This window comes from Melitaea cinxia, chromosome 19, assembly GCF_905220565.1.
Source record: "Melitaea cinxia chromosome 19, ilMelCinx1.1, whole genome shotgun sequence".
Classification (NCBI taxonomy): Eukaryota; Metazoa; Arthropoda; class Insecta; order Lepidoptera; family Nymphalidae; genus Melitaea; species Melitaea cinxia.
In genome coordinates, this window is record NC_059412.1 from 10372244 (window position 1) to 10396161 (window position 23918).

A 23918-nucleotide genomic window follows, 5' to 3' on the forward strand; every position below is an offset into this window, starting at 1 on the left:
CAATTTATAAGTTCATGGACTAAATGATAAATCAACCAGAAATTAACTACAATAATTACTACATTTCAGTAGAAACCATTTAACAATAATTTAGTTTTAAAAACCTAACCAGACACTTATTCTCATGTTGATAGCATCGTCGAACAGTATTTTAATTGCATATTTTAATTTAAATCTCGTTGTTAATGTTTTTCTCAACATTTCCGTCGATTACCAGCGACCTTCGTGAGATAATTTACACGGAAAATATACATCAATTACTCGACGTACAGTAACGTAAACGAAACACATAAAAAACGAGATTTATTTCCACGAGATGAGGTCCAGGTCCGTCTCCGGTACGAGGATTACAAACGATAATTCACAATTTGCATTCAATTATACAAATACTCTTTCGAATGAATAAATTGATAATTGTAATGACAGGAGCATAGGAGAGCACGTAAAGATGTCGGTCGCAGTTGTTATTATAGACAGCTAATAGCGATCGTTATTCATGGTAATTAATATAGGTATCAGCCACCAGTGGACCAGCGTGGTGCAGGAAAGTTCAATCCTTCTTCTACGCGGAGAAAAAGGCCTATGCTCAACAATAAGATATTACAGGCTAAATTAATGAATCAATCTATCAATAATGAGTTTATAACTAGTCTGGCCATAAATACTGTTACATAAAAACTTTCCTTTTTTTAACTTTTTAATTATTTCGAAATTGGAACACGTATATTTTTTTAAAAACTTATTTCGATTTTGCGCCATTTCACATATTTCTTCGTGTTCATTATCCAATTACAATATGGAATGGGGCGTTAAAGGAAATGGAGAAGGAAATGGAAAAGGAGTGGTTATGAAGCCGTCGATCATATTCCAGACACTTCAAAAGTTTATAAATTTTAATAATATTACATTACTTCATTTAAAAAAAAGCAATTTCATTTGTAACAGAACTTATGGCTGGACTAGGTATACACTCTCAATACGTCCTTATGCGTATGTATTTCACAAACACGTTTATATCTCATAAGATCATTACACGCAAGAAGTGCTCTAACATTTTTTAGTTTAATTCTATTTTTGAAAAAAATGTCGTTTAATTGAAACGAATCATAATTCCGCTATATAGTTGGACGGACAAATATCAGAAATAAAAATGGTACGTATTTAAAAAGACGTTTATAATAACGTCTAAGTTATAACAAAAACCAAACGAAACTTTATTTTCCTTATAGATTATGACCAATATAAGTATGTCATCTAATAATAATAAACTAGGTCAAACTTATAATAAAACTAGGTCACATCTATACTTGGTACCGTATATCACTAATGTTATTACCCATATACTCGTTCAAAAAATAAGTTGTTTACGTATTCAAGCTTCTGCATATAAGTAATTACTGGACAAATACTTAACCGTGGTACTTCCGATCCAAGTTAACGAACAATTGATATAATTTTAAATATTTTAACTTACTGAGTATAAACATATTATAATGTTAATTTTGTTATGTATTCGTAAAACTCCTATCCTAACATATGTAGGCGAAAATATTTTAGACGGTTTAAAAGTTAACAGAGGTATCATATTTTCTATAATTTGCATGGCAATAAATCACTCAGTTTAATTGGCACTGCATCTACAGCGCTAAACTTGAAGGTTTCGCAAAACCCTTTACAATGTTTAAGTTATTTAAATACCTATAAATATTTATAGGATTATATATATTAGATTGCGCTTTTATAAGTAGCTACTATGATTTTGTGATAATTTGTGTGAATTTGATACGCCCATATTCGATATCCATTAAGGTAAAAATTTAAAAAAATCCCTACACAGTAATTCAATTTTTTAAAGAAAATGCCTTAGATCATTTTGGAGAAGAGCAGATACTCTTCAAACTGATTGATCGATTTTTAATTTTTTACCATTAAACAAGTATTAATAAAAATAAGGAAATGTGTAACATTTTAAGTAAAAGAAAAACCAAATCGAAATCAGTCCATCCGTCAGAGAGCTACAAACATTGGCTTCAAACTTATCACTCTTTTCGCGTCGATAATTAAAAAATTGCAAATTGTTATGTCTATGTGTATTTTATATAAATATCAGAATATCTAGATCATGAACACGTCAATCTTCAATAAATATTAACATCTGTTCGTAACTACAAGCGGAAATAGAACCAATGATCTTTATCTGAGCAACTATGTCATACATCCTCCGTTCTTTATAAGCGTATGCAGAGATACAATGCCTGAACAAAATAAGCAAAGTATAATTTCTGACAAAGCATATACTGTGAAGTAATTGATTTTTGCACTTTTTTTTAAACCACCAGGGTTGCAAAGAAGTGTACGGCCTATCTTGTCTAAGCAGTTACCGTATCCTGTAGAGGTCTGCAACACCAGAAGCATCGCAAGCGCGTCCTTGACCCCGTGGACCTTGCCCCTGGCTTTGGCTACCTCACTTACCGCAGAGACACAGGACAGTATTATCTGATTGTGATCTCCCATAAAGTCGAAGTACTTTTCCAATAGCACTATTTCAGATTTTGAGTTAAATATTTCGCGCTGTGCCCTACTTCACGTAACTCAAGTCCTTGTGTCCTGTTCTACATCTCATCATACGTCAATCACAAATAAATCCGCATCACACGGTTGGCAGGGATGACATCAGATCCTGTCGGCGTTGATTGAAGTGGAACGTACGCGTGGCATTAATATTCGTTTCTCACACAAGACCGCGACCACGTTGAAAGATTGATTATAATATACTCAGTCAATGTAGATCCATAGATGAAGTAAAAATAAGTAGATAATGCGCGGCCTTTGTTGTTAGTGAAGCCACAAAACTCGGCTCCTTCAAGTAAACACACGCGCTCACGCACACATATGCATCAAACTACGCTCATTTTCGTTAGTATCTCACGAGGACTCGTACAGTAACTTTGCCTATAAAATGCCGTTCTTTTGTAATTAAATGGTGCAAAAACAATACCAAAGTGAACAAAAAGTCTGAAGAAATATCGTTTCACACGTAAATACATACAAAACTTTATATTTTTTGTTATTCCAAAATAATATTGAGGTTATTCGGAAATTATAATTTCTATGTCCTGAAATGACGTACCGAGGTAGTGTTACCAGTAATTTTTATTTCTATTAGCCCAAAATGCGGGTAAGTAAATTGTAGGCAATCATAGAAAAATAATTAAGTAGAAAGTGGACATCATTATTGTGTTTTTTTATCGTGTGATTTTATGTTTTACCTAAATTGAAGTCAATATGAATTTTTAACTCGTTTTTGTCTGTTTAAATTTGTGAATTAACTACTCATATTTTACTACTAAATATCATGATTTTTAGGTTTCCAACGAATATTTTAATAGGAGATAGATAGAATAGGTAGCTGCTGTGCGACTGAGCTGAAATGAACTACAACGACAGCCATCCTCATCTAGTGTGGTTTGTTCAAACCATTTTGATAAAGCTGACATGTACGGTACAAAACGTGGACTTCGCAAAGTACCATCACGTATATACTACTACTTACTACTAGGTATTTTAATGTTGAATTTTTTGTTCTAGGACCTACCGGATGAGTCTAAAATTAGTCGTTAACCAAGATTCAATCTTTGATACACCTAGAAAACATAAACTAAGAAAAAGCAGGAACTTTATTTAAAAAAAAAAAATGTAAAAAAATTAAATCATTACAGCTAAGAGTTAGACGTCTTTAAAACAGGAACTTGCCCTTCAGAGGAATCATCAATTACTTAAAAACGCAATTTTCATTGACACAGATTTATATAATTCATTAAATCAAAACATGGCTGCAATAGATTTATTTAACAATTTGAAGCAAAAAAGGAGTAAATATATTTAAAACTATAAACAGATTTTTATTTTCGCATACCTATTTTACCTATATTAAATTAATTGTGTTTAATCCCATTTAATAAAATTTTCAGGGACTTTTTTAAAAATGTGTCAACACTTCACTCACTCACACATATTTAAAAAAGTGGCTTCACTTTTTTTGTTCTAAGTGCGTTATCTATTCTTTTTACTTGATCTATGTGTAGATCAGATTTACGCATTTAATTTTAACGTTTTTATTACTTTTAGAATATATTTTTAACACGAATTCAATTAATTTAAATTTTGATAATTGTCAAAATGGCTAATAGTTTTTATAATTACAATTTTATTCATAAGCGTATTTATATTAATTACAAATTTAATTTTTACATCATATTTGACAAACACACGCATATATACCCTTTTATTTATTATTATAGAAGTATATATATAATATGTATATAGTCTTTGACAACAGAACCTTAATAATGTTCAAACTTATAATTTAAATTATTTATGATCGAATTTCAAGCACGGGGCGACCACTAGTAATAATAATAAATAGCTCCAATCATTGGTCTTATTTTAAGACAGTTGTTTACATAGAAACAACTTGAATCATAATTTTTTTTTTATTTAATATAAGTGAACAAGCAAAGTAATAACGTACAATAATCGATCATATAACTACAAAAAAAGATTCGATTCAAAGCCAAAACAATTATCACATACAAAGTCATTGACCCCGCTGAATTATATAATATACATCGTAAAAAATAAACGATCAAAACGATCTTTTATTACAATTTACCTATTAAATGAAGCTTAAATTTAAACTCGAATGCCTGCACACGGCATATTTTGCAAATACAATGGAACGATTGGTTTTGATTAAGGTCACTGACCAATGTGGTATTAAAGGATTATTTTTGCTCATTTCAGAATATAACGTATGACAAAGTTAGATATATCTTTGATTCATTTGTCTACCGAGTTTTATTATTTTGACTAGTATTTTTGACTAAACTGTACTTGGGATAAATAATGTCTATTTTTTCAATTTCAAAACACACTTTGTTTATTTTCAAAACAAACCCATGTTAAAGTGTGTGTGTGTGTGTGTTTTTATAAATAATAGATAAACGAACTCAAATACGAAGAGTTTCTTACATGAAGTGTTAAATAAGAATTTCTAGAGGTTAATTTTATTGCGTCTTTATCATCATAACAGCTTGAAGACACCGTAGCATTGCACGTTTAAATTACAAAGACGGGCTAATTTTCACTTCAATTGGTTAAAAATATTTATTTATTCACTTCATTTTGCTAGCAGTTGTTACATTTTATGATACGTTCTTATGTATTTTTTTGTTAGTTGGCAAATTTTGAAATAGTTAAAATACGGACATTCACACGACTTGAAACTATCCGTCGTACAAGTATCTGACTTGTAAAAAATTAAATTTACTGTCACATCTTTAAAATAACTGCTGGGTAAAAAACTGCACAAAATATTCATCATTTATGTATATTATCACCTACTTGTTAAACAAGACATTTTTAAAAAAAAAGTGTTCTCAATTTTATGAAGTCGTACTCGTATGTAACACAGTAAACTGGCTGTTGCATTCACCATCACGGGTTTGATGTCCATACATTACAATGCTTGTATGGGCGATACAAATACTTGTATTAAATGCACAAATCGACGTCTACGTTCCGAATCGATGGTAGCACCACATTAACTGTAATTAATTTATTAAAAAGGGACATAAGTATAATTTAAGAAATGATGATTAAAAAGAGCTTTGGAAGCCTAGTTGAATAAATCATTTTTTGTTTTTGAGATATTGTCTTTGTCTAAGTATTTGTGTATTTTTATCGATGGGTGTGAGGAATTAATTTACTTGTTGCTCATTTTGAAACTAAACGATCTATATACAGAAGCCGTATCAATGAACTTATTATAGTCAGTCAGTTAGTCAGTCAATGAACTTATTATAGACGATAATAAAATGTTAAAGAACGGTTCTAAACGTAAACACTATCGACGGCGTGCCAAATCCGCGTGTTTATAAAATTTGATTTGTTTTTGTGTAAAATTAAGTAAATTACGAGTAGGTGTATTGAGCAAGATACATGTTAATCGCATGTTCCAATTATTAACGTAATCGACTTGTTTTTACAAACATGCACTTTTAACAATATTTTGTTCTATTTACAAAGCTCTGATAATCTAATTGACAGATAAAGAACGGACTGAACACGCAATGAAATGATGCGCAAAGTTTTCATCTTTTTTATTAGAAAAAAAAAACTTATTTTCTAATAAAAAAGATGAAAATTTTAAAAATATAAGACCTTATTATACGAATATACACGGATAGTTCATGAAATGGAAAGAGAAATCGAATTTAGAATCTAGTAATCATTCTAAATCAAGCATTACTTTATTCGTGTAGGCTTCAAAAGTACATCAAAATTACATCGTTATTTTACAAATTAAAATGATATTCGTTAATTTCCCTTTATATACTACAACACTACACATAACCTTAACTTACACAGCCATATTTTCGATTAGCGCCTGACGAAATCGGCAATCGAAATAGCTATGCATTGTTCATGATTCGGCGCCGAGTCACGTTTGGATAACGGTAACTATATAACGAGCATTCTCAACGTGATCCCGATCATAACACCCACGCGTTACTATTGAACATTATTTTCATTACTATTAGTTGTAAAATTAAGTAATAAGTTAAATGTGCCTCGCTCTTCTTTTTATTGAATTAATAAATTAGCAAAATTTAATAAAGTATAACCCTAGGCCGGTTAGTCGGGAACCCAACCAAAGTTTAAATAAGATGTGAAAGAAAGACGGTAGGAGAATAAGTGCGTTGAATAAAAGTACGAGCGACATGATCGTGAGAATTTCTTGCAGTGACTTATTGGCAATACAGGGTTTGCATAAAAGAAAATTAAAAACAAATTCGTTATATTCACGGAAACAAAAATATGACAGCACAAGATTCGGCGGGTCAGCTCTATGTAAAAAAAAAATACTCGCAAAATGATTATTTTCAGAAAAATAACCATTCTTTTAAATTAATTAGCAACCGATGGTGTCAAAATAGAACGGTTGATTTTTATAACCACTAATCATTTATTACAATGAAGAAGATGCAAAGGAGATCCGATTCAATGTAATTAAATGTAAAAAAAAAATCGGCCGAGTGCGAGTCGGACTTGCGCACGAAGTGTTCCGTACCATTGACTAGGTAAAATATTTAGACATGTTTTTGTCTAAATATTTCTTTATTTTAATTTTATTATTTATTATTTAAGTGAATATACAATTAAGTATTTTGTGACTATTTCAAGCGTCTATCTGTTATCATCATCTCTTTCGTTACGCTCTTGTCAGAGCGGTCGCGGTCATCACTTCCTAGTCACTTGACGATCCGTCTCCATTCCTCCCTGACAGCTGCTTTTCGGGAGCACACATGCAATGGAACGGCCACTGCAGCCCTTACATGGTCCATCCATCTCATAAGCGATCTGCCGCAAGGTCTGGGTTACAATTTATTGATATCGTGCAAAAATAGGAAAAAATGAAATTGGCGATTTTTGTATGGGAGTCCCCCTTAGTATTTTTATTTTATTATTTATTGTTAAATTAAATATACAATTGAGTATTTTGTGAATATTTCACGTTCCTACCTGTTATCTTTATGGATATCGAGCAAAAATGGCAAAAAAAATCGCGTTTGTTGTATGAGAGCCCCCCCCCCCCCTAAATATTTATTTATTTATTTTGTTTTTAGTATTTGTTGTTATAGCGTCAGCAGAAATACATAATTTGTGAAAGCTTCAACTGTCTAGCTATCGCTGTTCTTGGATACAGCCTGGTGACAGACAGATAGACAGACAGACCGACGGACGGACAGACGGACGGACGGACGGACGGACGGACAGACAGAATCCCGTTTTTACCCTTTGGGTACGGAACCCTAAAAACAGTTTCAAATACATATAAATTTCCTTTTCAATATAAAATCTAGGTTACATCCATTGCCTAGGAACTAGATTAATATTTTCGCGCACCTGCGGTTTGCATCGCGTCCGGGCCACCTAGATTATTGCAGTATACACATTCCTTTTTAACCTAATTGCATTATAAAACAACAATATTGATTATCTTATTGTTATTTGTTTTAACGTAATCAAACAGTTACAGGGTCGTGACCTTGCTGAATATTTTTTAAATAATTTACTGTTACTACAATTTACAAAGCGAAAAGTAAAAAAAATAACCTTCAAATTTTTACAGGTACGTAATTATTATGTACAAGTTTGGAAAAAAAAAATTAAAAAATAAGAATGTTATATATTATCTATTCTAAACGAGTTATGTAAGACGTATGTATATATATTAGATTCTGTATATATTAAAAATAAACATTGATCGATATAAAACGCTTCGAAATGCAATTATGAACAATTTCACAATTACTCCGAAATTCGATATACCAACGAATCAGAATGCAAAACAAAATCAATTCAATTCACGTCACGGAATCTTAAAATACGGTTAAAATAACAAATAAGCAAACCAAATCACATTCGTTTCAGATAACGACAAATAATACCAACAATTCATAGATAGACGAAACAATAAAATAATATATAACATATACCTATTTTAAATGTATTTATGTTAAAAAAAAAACAATGCTAGTTTTTTTTATATTATTATTTTATTTATTTTTAAAGTTATTTTAGTACAAATCACATTATAATTTAGGGAAAAATATGCAATATAATAATGAAAATGAAGACAAATAAGCAGAAGAAAAAATTAAAAAAGATTTATATAAAATAACTATCTGAGGTAGGGCACGGCAGGAAATTTCATGTTCAAAATATGGAGCAATCCGACTGGGGTAGTAGTACCTCGACCTTACAGAAGACCACAGCTAAATAATATAGGTTATAGTTTTCAAGGAGTGTTTTGATCCTGTAGGTAAGGTGACTAGAGCTCCTGGGAAGGATAGGGGGATAGAGTTATAGAGATACGGTCGGCAACGCATTTACGATGTTTGTAGTGTTACAGATGCCTATAAGCTACGATAATCGCTTAGGTACCATTAGGTACACCGTGCGCTTGTTTGCCGAACTAGTTATATAAAAAAATATAGAAAACTAGCTGACCCGGCGAACTTCGTATCGCCTAACACAAACTTTATCGTATTGTATTAAAGTTCAAATTGACTTTTAAGTATTATCACAAATCTTTTGTATGGGAGTATAGAAAAGTGTTGTTTTTAGACTTTTTCAGGAAATTTAAATTTTTTTTTTTAGAATTTTTCTCTCCGTAAGAACCATCCTTGTACTTCAAGGAATATTTAAAAAAAAGAATTAGCGAAATCGGTCCAACCGTTCTCGAGTTTTGCGCTTAGCAACACATTCAGCGACTCATTTTTATATTTTAGATATTTTGGGTTAAGCATTTTATAAATTTTGAAAGTCCGTACGCAGTTTTTAAACTTTTTTTTTGTTATGTTTAATAGTATTTAATCGTAAAACCGTAAGAATAATTTTAAACTCAATGACGTTAATAGTTAATTTATAATTATATCAAACACTATTAGGACATGTTTAATAATTAATTTAACAAATGCTTTGTAAATTGACGATTCAAACGTGAATTTGAAGTCTACTTCAATGAAAAAAAAAAAACCTTTTATACGATTTTATCACTTTAATCTATTATTTTCACATAACAGTTAAATTTTGTATGTAATTAATTTATTCTTATCTGTTCCGTGCTGATTGAATGCCTTTGGTGCAACTTTTTTTAAAATAAAAACTCAGTAACTACTTATCCAAAAAAACGAGTGTGCTTTAGACCACACAACTGAAGTAAAACTTTTTTAGCTCCATATAACTTACATATCCCTCTCAACTTCGTCTCGCCCGATCACACGTTCCGTAACGTTCTCGTCACGTATTCACCAGCTTACTCCCCGAGTCAAGCGTGCGTTTTGAAGTTTTACTTCAAAAAAAACTCTTACGGCATGTTTAGATACACGTTTAATACAGACCAAGCCAGTATAAGCATGTAAACAAGTAATTCGTGGGTGCGTCACGCCACTAGTCACGCATATTAGTTGTTTGTACATGGCGATAGAATTTAAAGTTCATAGAATGCCTTGGAATAGGGATAGTTGACGTGATGGAATTTATAATTAAATGAATCGATGAGTTATTTGTTGAATAATGACGCTATTTACATATCAAATACATATTCATGCCAATGTTATAAAAAAAGTATGTTTGGTTAAACACGCTCATCTAAGAAACTACTAACGACTTCGAATTTAAAATTAATTTAATGTTGGATAGCCCATTTATCGAGGAAGGCTTTTATAGGCTTTATACAACATCACACTACGACCAATAGGAGCATATCAAAATGTAAAAAGTTCCAAAAGCGAGGCTGACAGGATTCACTGATAGCATTACTGACAAACTCGTAGGTACAACTAATGCGTCTCCTGGTTTTGTGCGAGCGAAGCTACGGGTGCAAGTCAGTTAATAGGTGAATAGTATTTAATAAGTAACGACATTAGTTGGTAAACTATTGCGACTCCGGAAAGCTTTACAAATGCTTGGACATTGGATTCTAGTATTTCTTCTAGCCTTACACAATTCAAAAGGTATTTATCAGTACACAAATCTAAAATTTTTATTACAAAAAAATTTGTGCAAAATTTTCATAACATCCGCTGTGATGTACTTAATTATAGCAAAAATTATTCACGGAATGTATTTCAGAAATATATGTAATAATTAATTAAATTTAATATAATGCAATAATATATTTAAAATTACAATTGTTCAGGGTTGTTGTATTATTAATTAAATAACATTTATATTAAAAGTCCTACACATTTAAATTAAAATGCTTTTTTTACAAATAAATAGAGTCACGGCTTCCGCACAATATTCTATATGGTGTTTAACGTTTATTGGTTTTTCATTTCAGTTAAGTATTCAGAAAAAAAATAAGAGCAATTTGATAAGTTTCTTTTTACACACACGATCGCCTGTGGCCCTATGGTAGGCCAACTTAATGTCTGTTTTAGGTACCTAACAGACTATTGATATACATTTTTATAATAAATGTACTTATGAGTAACTGACATATTCAAATAAATATAACAACACCCAGATTCAGGGCAGGAAACTAATCCACAAACTCTAAACTAAACTAAACACAACGAGATCAGGGTCAGGAAAAATAATTTGGAATTGAAACATAAACCAATAAACTTTCCACTAAAAATAATCCTACTTAAAATATATCTTCTCTTAATATTGTGACTCGAATCACGAATACAAACATCTTAATCCACTCAGCAATTGCGACAGCCCTGCTAACAGGCTCATGATAAAATAAAGGCGGCTAATAAAAGCGGACGTGTTATGTAATATCATTGTGTCTTATTCCTAGGACAGTTAACCGTCGCACACACAAATTGCTCCAATTCACCGATTTCGTAAAGCTAATGAACGAGGCCCCAGCGCGGGCGTGCGCCGACCGCCGACCGCCGGATGCGAGGGACGAAATGTGTATTGTACTGGCATAACTGTTTCATTTATATAAAGAGACAAGACAATACTAACGGTTTATATTATATGTGGGTATGTTAATTATAATTATAAACTTATTTAAGTTGTATTTAATTTACGTTTTATACCGTAACGTAAAATGTTCCATTTTTCGATCGTAACAACGAAAACAGTTATTGAGAAAAAAAACGTAAATAATTTTATTGCGGATTATGTTAAGAGCTATTAAACAGTACTTTAATCTGTTTATGGATACAGTTATATTCCTATTAATCGTTGAATGACAACATATAACCTACAATCACAATACAAGTTAAATGTTTCTAAATAACTTAAAATAATAAAATCTTTAGCTTTAATACATCAATTTTTAAAAATACTATTTAACCAATAATCTAAGCTCATCGTTCTAACATTACTATTATCAAAAACATTATTATTACTATTGTACGGTTCAGCCGCACATACCTATCGCCCGATCAGCAGTTTACGTTAGTTGCACGATTCATTAGCTAAATACATCAGTTCACGTTCACATATCATCATCGTACAGCGCGTTCGTGAGCTCATTCATATCAATTAAATATTAGCAAATATATTTATATTTTAACATTTATTTTTATATCTTTTATCTACCATAATCAGCAGCAGCAATTCAGGTGTAACATACATCTTTTTGGTCCTTCGAGCTTATCGTGAGCGGGACTTATATCGCGAGTGATTTTTTTACGAGCGCAGTAAGGGCCGCCACGTAAGTCAACCAGCAGCAGCTTTGGTGAGTCTACAGCTCTCTTTTATCAGCAGTATCAGTATTTGTATCATTTTATAAAAATGGAAGACCTTCTAGCTAGCCAAACCCAGATCATGGAGGCTATGAATCAATTTTTAATCAATTTTAAGAAAGACGGTGCCGAACGCAAGACACCGGCTCATATTAAAAAGCGTCTCAGCACTTTAGAGAGTTATTGGCAGGAGTTTCAAAACAATCATTTGAGGCTTTGCGATTCTAGCGACAAATCAAACGAATATTTCACTAGTAATTACTATAAGAAAACATCCGATTTTTACAATGACACACGCAGCTATTTACTCACATTTTTACCCAGTGAGTCTAAAGAAAAAAGCGTACTAAAGCCAGCCACCCCGTTGCAAATGCCAGGCTTTACAGCTATACCGTCGTCTGGCAGCGTGTCACGTCCGGTGACATCATCCGATAAAGAAACTTCGCGAACCCAAGGTAATAGCAGCAAATTAGAAGAAATGTTGAGACGGCAAAGAAGCAATTTTAAAGCATTTCAGCGTACAATTAGCAGCATCGATCTCGACATTGTCTCAGAAAAATGGGAATACGAAGATATTTTGAAGTCGGTACAATCACGCTGGACCATCATTGACGCGTTGCACTGGGAGATAGACAGCGAATTATACGAAGACGATCAAGAATATGAAGAGATTTTTAGCAGCTATGAATCCAAATTTAACGAAATTAAAAAAAGTATCAACAGCAAGATGTGGTCTGATCTGTATCGGGAGAAAACCACCCCGAAAATGGATATCCCTGTGTTTAGTGGGAGCTACCACCAGTGGTTATCCTTTAAAGACTTGTTTGTCGAAACCATCCACACGAATCGAGCCTTATCAAATAGTCAAAAAATGCAGTTTTTAAAAAGTAAATTAAAGGGCGAAGCAGAAAAGCTAGTGCAACATCTACACATTACCACAGATAACTATCAAGTATGTTGGGATTTGTTAAACAACCGATACAGTAACACAAAACTTATTTTTAATTCTCACATGAGTGTCCTACTCAACCAGCCTATTATGCAGCAACAGTCCGCAATTTCAATAAAAAGGATTCACGACACCACCAACGAATGCCTTAATGCTATCAAAAACTTGGGAGTCAGCATAGAGAACTGGGACCCTATCATCGTATACAGGGTGTGGCGTAAATAGTGGTCCACCGTTAAGGGTTCGATAAACCAGGTAATTTACTATAACATATTATAATTTTATCCATTTTTACCCAAAGGTTCCGGAAATATTTTTATTTTTTATTTTTTTACGATATTTGTACCCCTTGTTACAAATTTGGTTGTAGTTTTAACAAATACCATTATTTTTTCATTTTGATTACTGGTAATTACTGCGGAACACTAGAGCTATCGTTAAATAACATGTTTTTAATGTAAATTTAAGGCTTTTGAAGAAAAAAATTGGTTTTACTCAACTTTAAACCCAAATTTTTAACATATCATGCTAATTCAAGAGCGATTTTTGTAAAAAAAATGTACTAAGCTGTCAGTGCCCATTCATTTAAAAACATGCCTACTAAATACCAATTTCAAAATGGTATCACAATAGCAGATCCTTTTGTTTAACAGAAAGATATCCAATTTTAATTGAAGAAAGGAAGATTTTCATTGAAATACATTTTAAAATTTAGTTGCATTAATACTTATGATTTTTGTAAAAAAAAGTAACCACACTGTCAGTGCATATTCATTTTAAAATATTCCTACTAAACACAGATTTTAAAACGATTTGCCATCTCATTAAAAAAAAAATTATTGCAACTTTAATTGAAAAAGACTTAAAATTAAAATAAAAAATTACTACTGTTACAGAGTGATCTGGCCATGGCCATGCACATGAGTGAGTGGCCTAACCTGTAAATTAGGACAAGGTATTAAAAAAAAAAACAAGTCATACTGTCATCGTTTATTATTATTCTTTGACATGATTACAAACACTCTAAAAATTACACCAAATGCTCGAAATGGCCCCCATTCGCAGCTATACATGCTCTGCAACGTCGAATATACAGTGTTTGTAATCATGTCAAAGAATAATAATAAACGATGACAGTATGACTTGTTTTTAACCGACTTCCAAAAAAGGAGGAGGTTCTCAATTCGACTGTATTTTTTTTATTTTTTTATTTATGTATGTTACATCAGAACTTTTGACCGGTTAGACCGATTTCGAGAATTTTTGTTTTAATCGAAAGGTGGTGTGTGTCAACTGGTCCCATTTAAATTTATTTGAGATCTAACAACTACTTTTCGAATTATATCTAATAATGCGTTTTTATTTGACGCTTTTTTCGTCGACCTACGGTGTATTATACCGCATAACTTTCTATTGGATGTACCGATTTTGATAATTATTTTTTTGTTGGAAAGGGCATATCCCTAGTTTGGTACCATGATAAGAAAACTAGGATCTGATGATGGGATCCTAGAGAAATCGAGGGAAACTCCCGAAAATCCGCAATAACTTTTTACTGGATGTACCGATTTTGATAATTTTTAATTTAATCGAAAGCTAATGTTTATCATGTGGTCACATATAAATTTTATTGAGATCTGATAACTACTTTTTGAGTAATCTTTGATAACGCATAGTTACTTGACTATTTTTTCGTCGATCTACGTTGTATTACTCGTCGATGTAATTGAAGTCGGTTTTTTTTTTCGTTTGTGAGCAAACACAATTATTTTTTAATGCCTTGTTCTAATTTACAAGTTAGGCCAAGATCACTCTGTAACAGTAGTAATTTTTTATTTTAATTTTAAGTCTTTTTCAATTAAAGTTGCAATATTTTTTTTATTAATGGGATGGCAAATCGTTTTAAAATCTGTGTTTAGTAGGAATATTTTAAAATGAATATGCACTGACAGTGTGGTTACTTTTTTTTACAAAAATTATAAGTATTAATGCAACTAAATTTTAAAATGTATTTCAATGAAAATCTTCCTTTCTTCAATTAAAATTGGATATCTTTCTGTTAAACAAAAGGATCTGCTATTGTGATACCATTTTGAAATTGGTATTTAGTAGGCATGTTTTTAAATGAATGGGCACTGACAGCTTAGTACATTTTTTTTACAAAAATCGCTCTTGAATTAGCATGATATGTTAAAAATTTGGGTTTAAAGTTGAGTAAAACCAATTTTTTTCTTCAAAAGCCTTAAATTTACATTAAAAACATGTTATTTAACGATAGCTCTAGTGTTCCGCAGTAATTACCAGTAATCAAAATGAAAAAATAATGGTATTTGTTAAAACTACAACCAAATTTGTAACAAGGGGTACAAATATCGTAAAAAAATAAAAAATAAAAATATTTCCGGAACCTTTGGGTAAAAATGGATAAAATTATAATATGTTATAGTAAATTACCTGGTTTATCGAACCCTTAACGGTGGACCACTATTTACGCCACACCCTGTATATAATCACGCAGAAATTAGATGCGGACACTCACAACGACTACATCGAGTCACTCAAGCATCCGAGAGATTTACCAGTTTTAAAAGATTTATTACAATTTTTAGAAGCCAAATTTACCGCTCTAGAGTCCTCTAAACGAAAACAAGATCCCTCAAAATCTATCCCGCATCCGCAACATATTTCTCAGCCCTCAAATTTAAAAAAAACCATATACATTTAAATCATATGTAAGCAATGAAAATCAATTATTTAAATCAAATAATTTTAATAGCAAAAGTAGGTTAACGTCAACAGCGAAGACAAAATGCCCCGTTTGCAATAAAGATCACGCCATTCCATATTGCGAAACGTTTTTAGCGTATCAACCAAATATTAAGCGACAAACAATTCAAAAGCTATCGTTATGCCAAAATTGCCTTTATAATCATAATGGTAATGAATGTTTTTCAAGAAAAAGATGTCATAAGTGCCAATTAAATCATCATACTTTGGTTCATGAAGCCTTTGCCGCATCAGCAAACACTGCAACGTCGAATACAAAGTCCAACAGCACCGTTTCGAAATCTAACGCGTCACTAGATGACACTCAGGAGATTTTATTAGCAACCGCTCTGATCAACGTCCAAGCTGTTGATGGTTCTCTTCATACCATGCGAGCGCTTATCGACCAGGGATCTCAAACGTCGATTATCACCGAGAATGGCGCTCAACGGTTGGGACTACCTCGTAAGCACTGCAAGGGAGTTATCTTAGGAGTAGGAGCGAAAGAAAATAATTGCAAAGGTACTATGAACATCACCCTATCATCTTGTCATGACTCGTACCAGCTTAATCTAGATGTATTTATCATGCGCCACGCTGTAAACAATCTTCCTAACAAATCATTCTCAAAACCATCATGGGAATATATTAAAAACATACAACTTGCAGACCCTGAATTTTATCGTAGCAGAACAATAGATTTATTACTAGGCGCTGATGTTTATTCTTCTATAATTATGGGAGGAATCATCAAAGAAAATGACAACATGCCTATTGCGCAACAGACGCGGCTAGGCTGGATTTTGTGCGGAAGTGTAAAATCCTACAACTGTAACGTCATCATGGTGGACTTAGATAGCATTCACAAATTTTGGTCCATTGAAGATATTAACGAAAATGAGGAAATGTCGTTCGAAGATTATCAATGTCTACAAAAATACAAGGAAACTACTTTTCGCCAATCCGATGGAAAGTACGTGGTACGTCTTCCACTTCACTCTGACGCTGATGAGAAGTTAGGATTATCTGAACCCACAGCCTGCGCACAATTTTATCAGCTTGAGCGTAAATTCGACAAAAATAAAAATTTAGCTTATAATTATAAGCAGTTTATTAATGAGTATATCAATTTAGGTCACATGCACTTAATAACAAAGGCGAATATGACACCATTATATTATATGCCGCACCACGCTATTGAAAGACCCGACTCTATTACCTGTATTAAACATCAAAACGCAGCCACTAGAACAATATTAGCAGGAAAAACGAGACTTATACCGGCTAATAAAACTTCAAACTCCAATCATGTTTCGTTACCCAGGCTGGAGTTAAGCAGTGCACTTTTACTTTCCAAACTAATGATTAAAATTAAACAGAGCCTATCAGCACTAACTCTAGAGGTTTACGGTTGGTGTGATTCCACAGCAGCACTAGGATGGATTCATGGAGATCCCAACCGGTGGAAGCCTTTCGTTGCCAACAGAGTTAAGAAAATCACTGACGTCATGCCCCCCGTATGCTGGCGATATGTAAAAAGCACAGAGAACCCAGCTGACTGTGCTAGCCGTGGCATGAAAGTCGAGCAATTACAGCAGCACAATTTATGGTGGAACGGACCTACGTGGTTGTCATCATTTTCTAATTCCCATGAAAATAAAATAACGTATAAAACCGACTTAGAAATTAAAGTAAAATTAATTAATACTTTACAAACAAACAGCAGTAACAATAACGAAATTGATATTATTAATTTAATAATTCACAAGCAAAGCAGTTTTACGCGAGCGACGCGCGTACTTGCATGGATATTGCGAGCGTTTTCAAACAAAAGCATTAAATTACAATATTTAACATCGACCGAATTAAGCAACGCAAAACAGAAAATTATAATGTACGTTCAAAAATCTGAATTTGAGCAAGAAATGAATGATCTTTCTAAACAAGGAAAAATTAATTCTAAGAGTAAGCTTCTCTGCCTAAATCCGTATTTAGATCAAAACGGGTTACTGCGCGTTGGAGGCAGACTCAAAAATAGCAACATCCCTTACGATATGAAGCATCCATACATCATTCCACACAGAAGTCATCTTACTAATCTCCTGATCGATCTAGCTCACAAATCTACTTTTCACGGAGGTGCCCGCCTTACTCAGTCGTGGCTTAGACAGCAGTATTGGATCGTAAGCGGAAACAAAGCAGTGAGGAACCGTTTACGTCTTTGTGTTATATGCAAGCGTCACAACCCAGATAAAAACGAACAGCTAATGGGTGACCTGCCTGAAGCAAGGACAAATTCGACGCGCCCATTTTTTCATACCGGGGTTGACTATACGGGATTCGTAGATATTAAAGCGAATAGGGGAAGAGGTATTAAAACCACTAAAGGATACGTTGCCGTGTTCATCTGTATGGTCACAAAAGCTGTACACCTTGAATTGGTCTCCGATTTATCATCATCGGCGTTTTTAGCAGCTCTACGTCGATTAGCAGCAAGAAAAGGTACCCCGCGTCATTTATACAGCGATAATGGGACCAATTTCATCGGAGCTAATAAAGTCTTAGCCAAAGAACACTTCGACTTGAAATCGACCCTATCGAATGAGTTTTTCACAGAGATCAGCGAAATGAAAATCGAATGGCATTTTAACGCCCCCTCGTGGCCTAGTGCCGGCGGACTGTGGGAAGCGGCAGTGAAAAGCTTAAAGCATCACCTTCGAAGAGTGGTTGGTGACCAAAAGCTCACTTATGAGGAATTCTCTACGTTGTTAGCGCAGCTCGAAGCCTGTCTCAACTCTAGACCGCTGTGTGCGATGTCAGAAGACCCAGATGACATTGATTATTTAACACCAGCTCACTTCTTGTCCAGTGGACCCATTCTTTCAGTTATAGAGACTGAAACAGACGGCAGAACAAGATGGCAACTTACGCAAAAAATATTCGGCGATATTTGGAAAAGGTGGCGTACTGAATATTTAGTTCAATTAGCAGCTCGAAGCAAATGGCGTGAGTCGCGAGAAAACATTAAAATCGACGACATAGTATTGATACATGACGCTAATTTACCGCCTGGTAAGTGGGCTCTAGGCCGAGTGATCCAATTACATCCTGGTACCGACAACTTGGTGCGAGTAGTCTCCGTCAAAACAAGAAATGGCTCAGTTATCAAAAGACCCGTCATAAAGCTGTCTATTCTACCCGTCAACATCGAACCGTCAAATAGCAGTGAAAATAAAAGCAGCGAAATAATCGTAACTACAAACGAAATATCATCACGTAACAACAAACAAAAAACATTAAAGAAAACCTTCCACAGCCATTTTTTATCGATTCTGATGATCTTTATGTTATTTATGTCTTCAACAGTGCAAGCCAACTACAACATCACGAGATTGAGCGATAGCAAATATATTTATTTTGAAAAAATCGGAAATATGCGCGTAATACAAGATCAATGGAAGTTAGTGGCATACTACGATATGGAACCTTATCTGTACGGCACAAGGATACTTAACAATTATATTAATCACTTGCAAAGTTTATGTAAAAACTCGACTAAAAGTATACATTGTAACATAATATTACAACAGCTGATCCACGAAATCAACGAGCTCGAGTACAACGACCGCATATTACTAAGTCAGCATTTTGATAATCGTAAGCGCAAGCGCCGAGGCCTTGTCAATGGTGTCGGTTACATCGCGAATACATTGTTCGGCGTCTTAGACGAGCGTTTTGCGTCTCAGTATGAAAAAGACATTAATTTAATTCGAGTCAATCAAAACCATCTAGCACAGCTCTGGAAAAATCAAACATCGATTATAGAAGCGGAAAATAACGTTTTAAAAAGGATAGAATCCACAATGGAAAGACAGTACAAGACTTTTAATCAACACCTTAACAACTTAGAAAAGGAGTCATATGATATTAAGATTAAAATGTCGGACATAGAAAATACTAATGACTTCATCATGTCCAGCATCATAGCAAACAATGTCCTGGCAAATTTGCGTAATATTCAAGATACTCTTCTGGATACCATTACTAACCTTCAACATTTTAATGTGCATCTTTTGTCACCTATTCAGATGGAAAACGAGCTAAGTATCATATCCAGCCAGATAACAAAGGATTTGTCATTACCGTTAGATAACCTCCGAAATAATTTATCCAACCTATACAGGATTTTAAAGGTCAAAGCTAGAATGACGAAACAATATTTCATTTTTGAGATCCAAATACCTCTTACAAGTAGAGACGATTACGAAATTTACAATGCCATACCTCTCTATCACCAAATAGCTAACTCATCACGTACTATGGTTAATCTTCTTCCAATATCTGATCACATAGCAATAAATTTAAAGAAAGATACCTTCATACCGGTAACTGAGAATGACTTTAAGAACTGTATAGAATACAACGATAATATTTTATCAAATTATCTTTGCCAAATTCAAACGCCCGTCTACGAGAGACATACGGACGAGAACCTTTGTATAAAAAGTAAACAAACGAACAGCTGTGAAATCATAACTAGCGCGTGTCAAACTACATGGAAAAAGCTTACTAAGTTAAACACATATCTAATTAATTGTTGCGGGCAATGTACGCGTTCGTTTCATATGTCGAGATCGGGTTACCGTCGAACAGGTGACGGGAATTAATATTATAATTCTCGGTACCGACTGCATCATTCGGGGAAATACGCTAGTGATAACGTCTCATAAAAAAATGACTAATGAGTTAAATATCGAGCCGGTAATCTTTGCACCAGAGATCGCACCCGTCAATAGCATCATCAATATATCCATCCCTATCCACACAATGAATATATCGGACGGTTTTGGACAAGATATCGATAACATCGAAAACAATATAAAGCGGCTAAAGTCGGCTTCGGACAGCCTAGAAAATGAATCCAATAGCCTGAGCTATCATGACGTCCATCACTACGTTGCCATCTACTGCCTGGCGGCCGCAGGGCTGGCGGTTGCGGGCGGCGCGTGGGTGCGCGCGACCTGCAGACGCGCTCGAGCCGCGCGCCCGTCTCCGAGCAGTGGTCAGCAGGACACCACTGCACATTGTGTGTGTTCGAAAAATTTTAAGTGTATAAGTGTGAGTGAAAAAGCAGAGCAAAGTGATTACAGTGTCAGTGTTCTCGGTCAAGACATTCCAAATCAGACTAATCGATCGGTTCATAAAAACACTTCGCCTATTTTATTAAAATGTAATTTTAGACGTACTCGCTAACTAAAAATTGTCGGGTCCATTTGTAAATTAGCCGTTAAGATTTTATGTCGGTTTCATCCTTGTTTTAGTTTAGCTCACATCATCCATACTTCACTCATCTTCTCGCCCGGGAGCATGTACGGTTCAGCCGCACATACCTATCGCCCGATCAGCAGTTTACGTTAGTTGCACGATTCATTAGCTAAATACATCAGTTCACGTTCACATATCATCATCGTACAGCGCGTTCGTGAGCTCATTCATATCAATTAAATATTAGCAAATATATTTATATTTTAACATTTATTTTTATATCTTTTATCTACCATAATCAGCAGCAGCAATTCAGGTGTAACATACAACTATTTACATCAAAATCTCAGCCTTTTTTATTAAAATTATAAAATTCAATAGTAGCTATCAACTTTAATACAAATTAATGCTTTTTTTATAATTTACAGCTATAACATAAAATGATAACAACTAATCCAAGACAAGGGCCTTTATCGAGTAGGCTATATACCTAAATTCCAACGAAATTCAGTGACCTGTTTATAATTAGACTTGTTTGTCCATGTTCATATAATCCAGCACAAATCACGCGTAGATTTAGATGATTACTATGATAAAACGTAAAATATTATAAAAAATAAAAAGCTTTTGTAGACGCTGAGATCACGTCCGTTTACATACCAACGTATATCATTATGATATTCATAATTAACAGAAAATTAGCAAACGAATCAGCACATATTTAATGTGCTCATTTTATCTTCTATATTTCGACTGATGATTTAATATTAAAAATATTTAATCTTAATTTGTGTCTTTTACGTGATAACGATAACGATTTCAAGTCGACAATAATTTTGACAGAAAAATAAGCTACTGTTGGTGAGTAAAAATTATGATGTTAAATATGTAAAAACAATGCAGGTATGATCTAAAAAAAGAAGTCTTTAAAATAACAGTTTAATATTCTTTCGAAGTTAAAAAAAATATAGGAATCAAGCATAAAACTAACGAGTTTGTGCTAACGCAATGTCTTTATGAATTCGAACTAAATATAAATTAAACCACAGATATCGAATTGCTTACACAAATTAAGTAGATCGTTGCCACATCACACCGAAAATAAACTTTACTATTTAGTATAAATCGCATATAATCAACGAAATTATTAACCTCTAGAATCTCTAGATATTGTAATACAGACAGACGTTTTAAGAAACAGGTGCAGAGATTGCGAAACTACTCGCTGGGCGTTCTAAAATACTAAACAAGTACAAAGGCCCCAAAAGCCGTTCGGAAACTATAAAACGCGCTCAACTCGATCAGAATTTAATGCACAATGATAACCCTGACAACGCCCTAATGTCGCAAGATACGAAACTAGACCGGACTGGTCGGTGCTCGATTGAGTATCCCATTTACTATACCAATAGACAGGTTATTTTGGAACGAGCACTAACGAAATATTCTATACAGATATAGGATATTTCAATATAAAATTAGTTAAATCGAATTTTGCGATCGACGATATTTATATATAAAGAGTATCCTCTCTTTAAATATTTAAATTTCGTGTTTTTAAGTATGACACTTAGATGTCTGATGACATGGAAAAACAAACTATAAAAAAATAAGGTGGCTGGTGAAGACGGATATTAATTATAATATAGTATAATTAACAAAGTAAGAGTTAGATATAATAAACATAAATTGTTGTTTCTTTATTTTCAGGTGAGAGTGTCTATAGATTAAAGAAGTACCTTATATATATTAAAGGTACTATAGTATAGTAGAAAATTTAGATCATACTGATAAGTTTTAAAGCATAGTCGAATACATGTGACATGTCAAGGTCATGAAGTACTAGAAGGGGAGAGAATGTGGGTAACTAAGCTCCGGATCCTCTCCATCTCCAATAGAAGAGGATTTAACTTAAAATTGAGACATTTACAGTCTATTACAGTACAATGTAAGTTTGTAAGTAAATTAAAATGACAATCGAGTTTACACTCAAAACATTGAAAAACAAAACTTACTTACTACAAGCATACATTCCCCAGATATTCATCAGATAACCTTACATAAGGATCACGTTCGAGCATACAAAGATTTTCATCAGCGAATTGATGACTTACATTGTTCATCACGCTCGGTACATTGCAACATGCGCACGCGCCGATAACAATTAATTATTCGCTACAGACACCTGTTCGGTGCATTCGATGATCTTAAATGTTACAAATGATGTCATAAACATTTAATAGATGATTGTTGATTGAACGCATCTTATGTAATGTTTTATTTTCAACTGAAAAACTGCACAGCCTAATTGCTGGAATTGTATGACAAGGAAATATGTTTAGGCTTCTTTCTGTTACATAAAAATATGTGTAAAAAAGGAGACAGACTATTCTAGGGATGAAAAATGACGAATTTCAAACAAAAATAAATATATTGTAGCCCTTAGTGGCAAAAACAACGGAATGTAGACTGAAGTAGTTGACGCAGTGTACTTCTTCGGTTTCCCGGCAAATTCATTTTTATCGTCTTTAACTGATTATGTTAAAACAAATCATAATAAACTTTCACATGTTGTAACTTATTAGTCAGAGCATGCATTGTTTTATTAATGTTGGATCCTGGTCGGTTATCTTACTAATTTTAAATATAGAATTTCC

General features: G+C 33.4%; 1 protein-coding gene across 1 annotated transcript in view; it reads right to left on the reverse strand.

Moving 5' to 3' along the window:
- Nucleotides 1–23918, reverse strand: part of LOC123662746 (N-alpha-acetyltransferase 15, NatA auxiliary subunit-like) — a gene marked incomplete at its 5' end in the record, with an annotated part of 133983 nt that overhangs the window by 14035 nt on the left and 96030 nt on the right. The gene's annotated exons all lie outside the window — the stretch shown is intronic.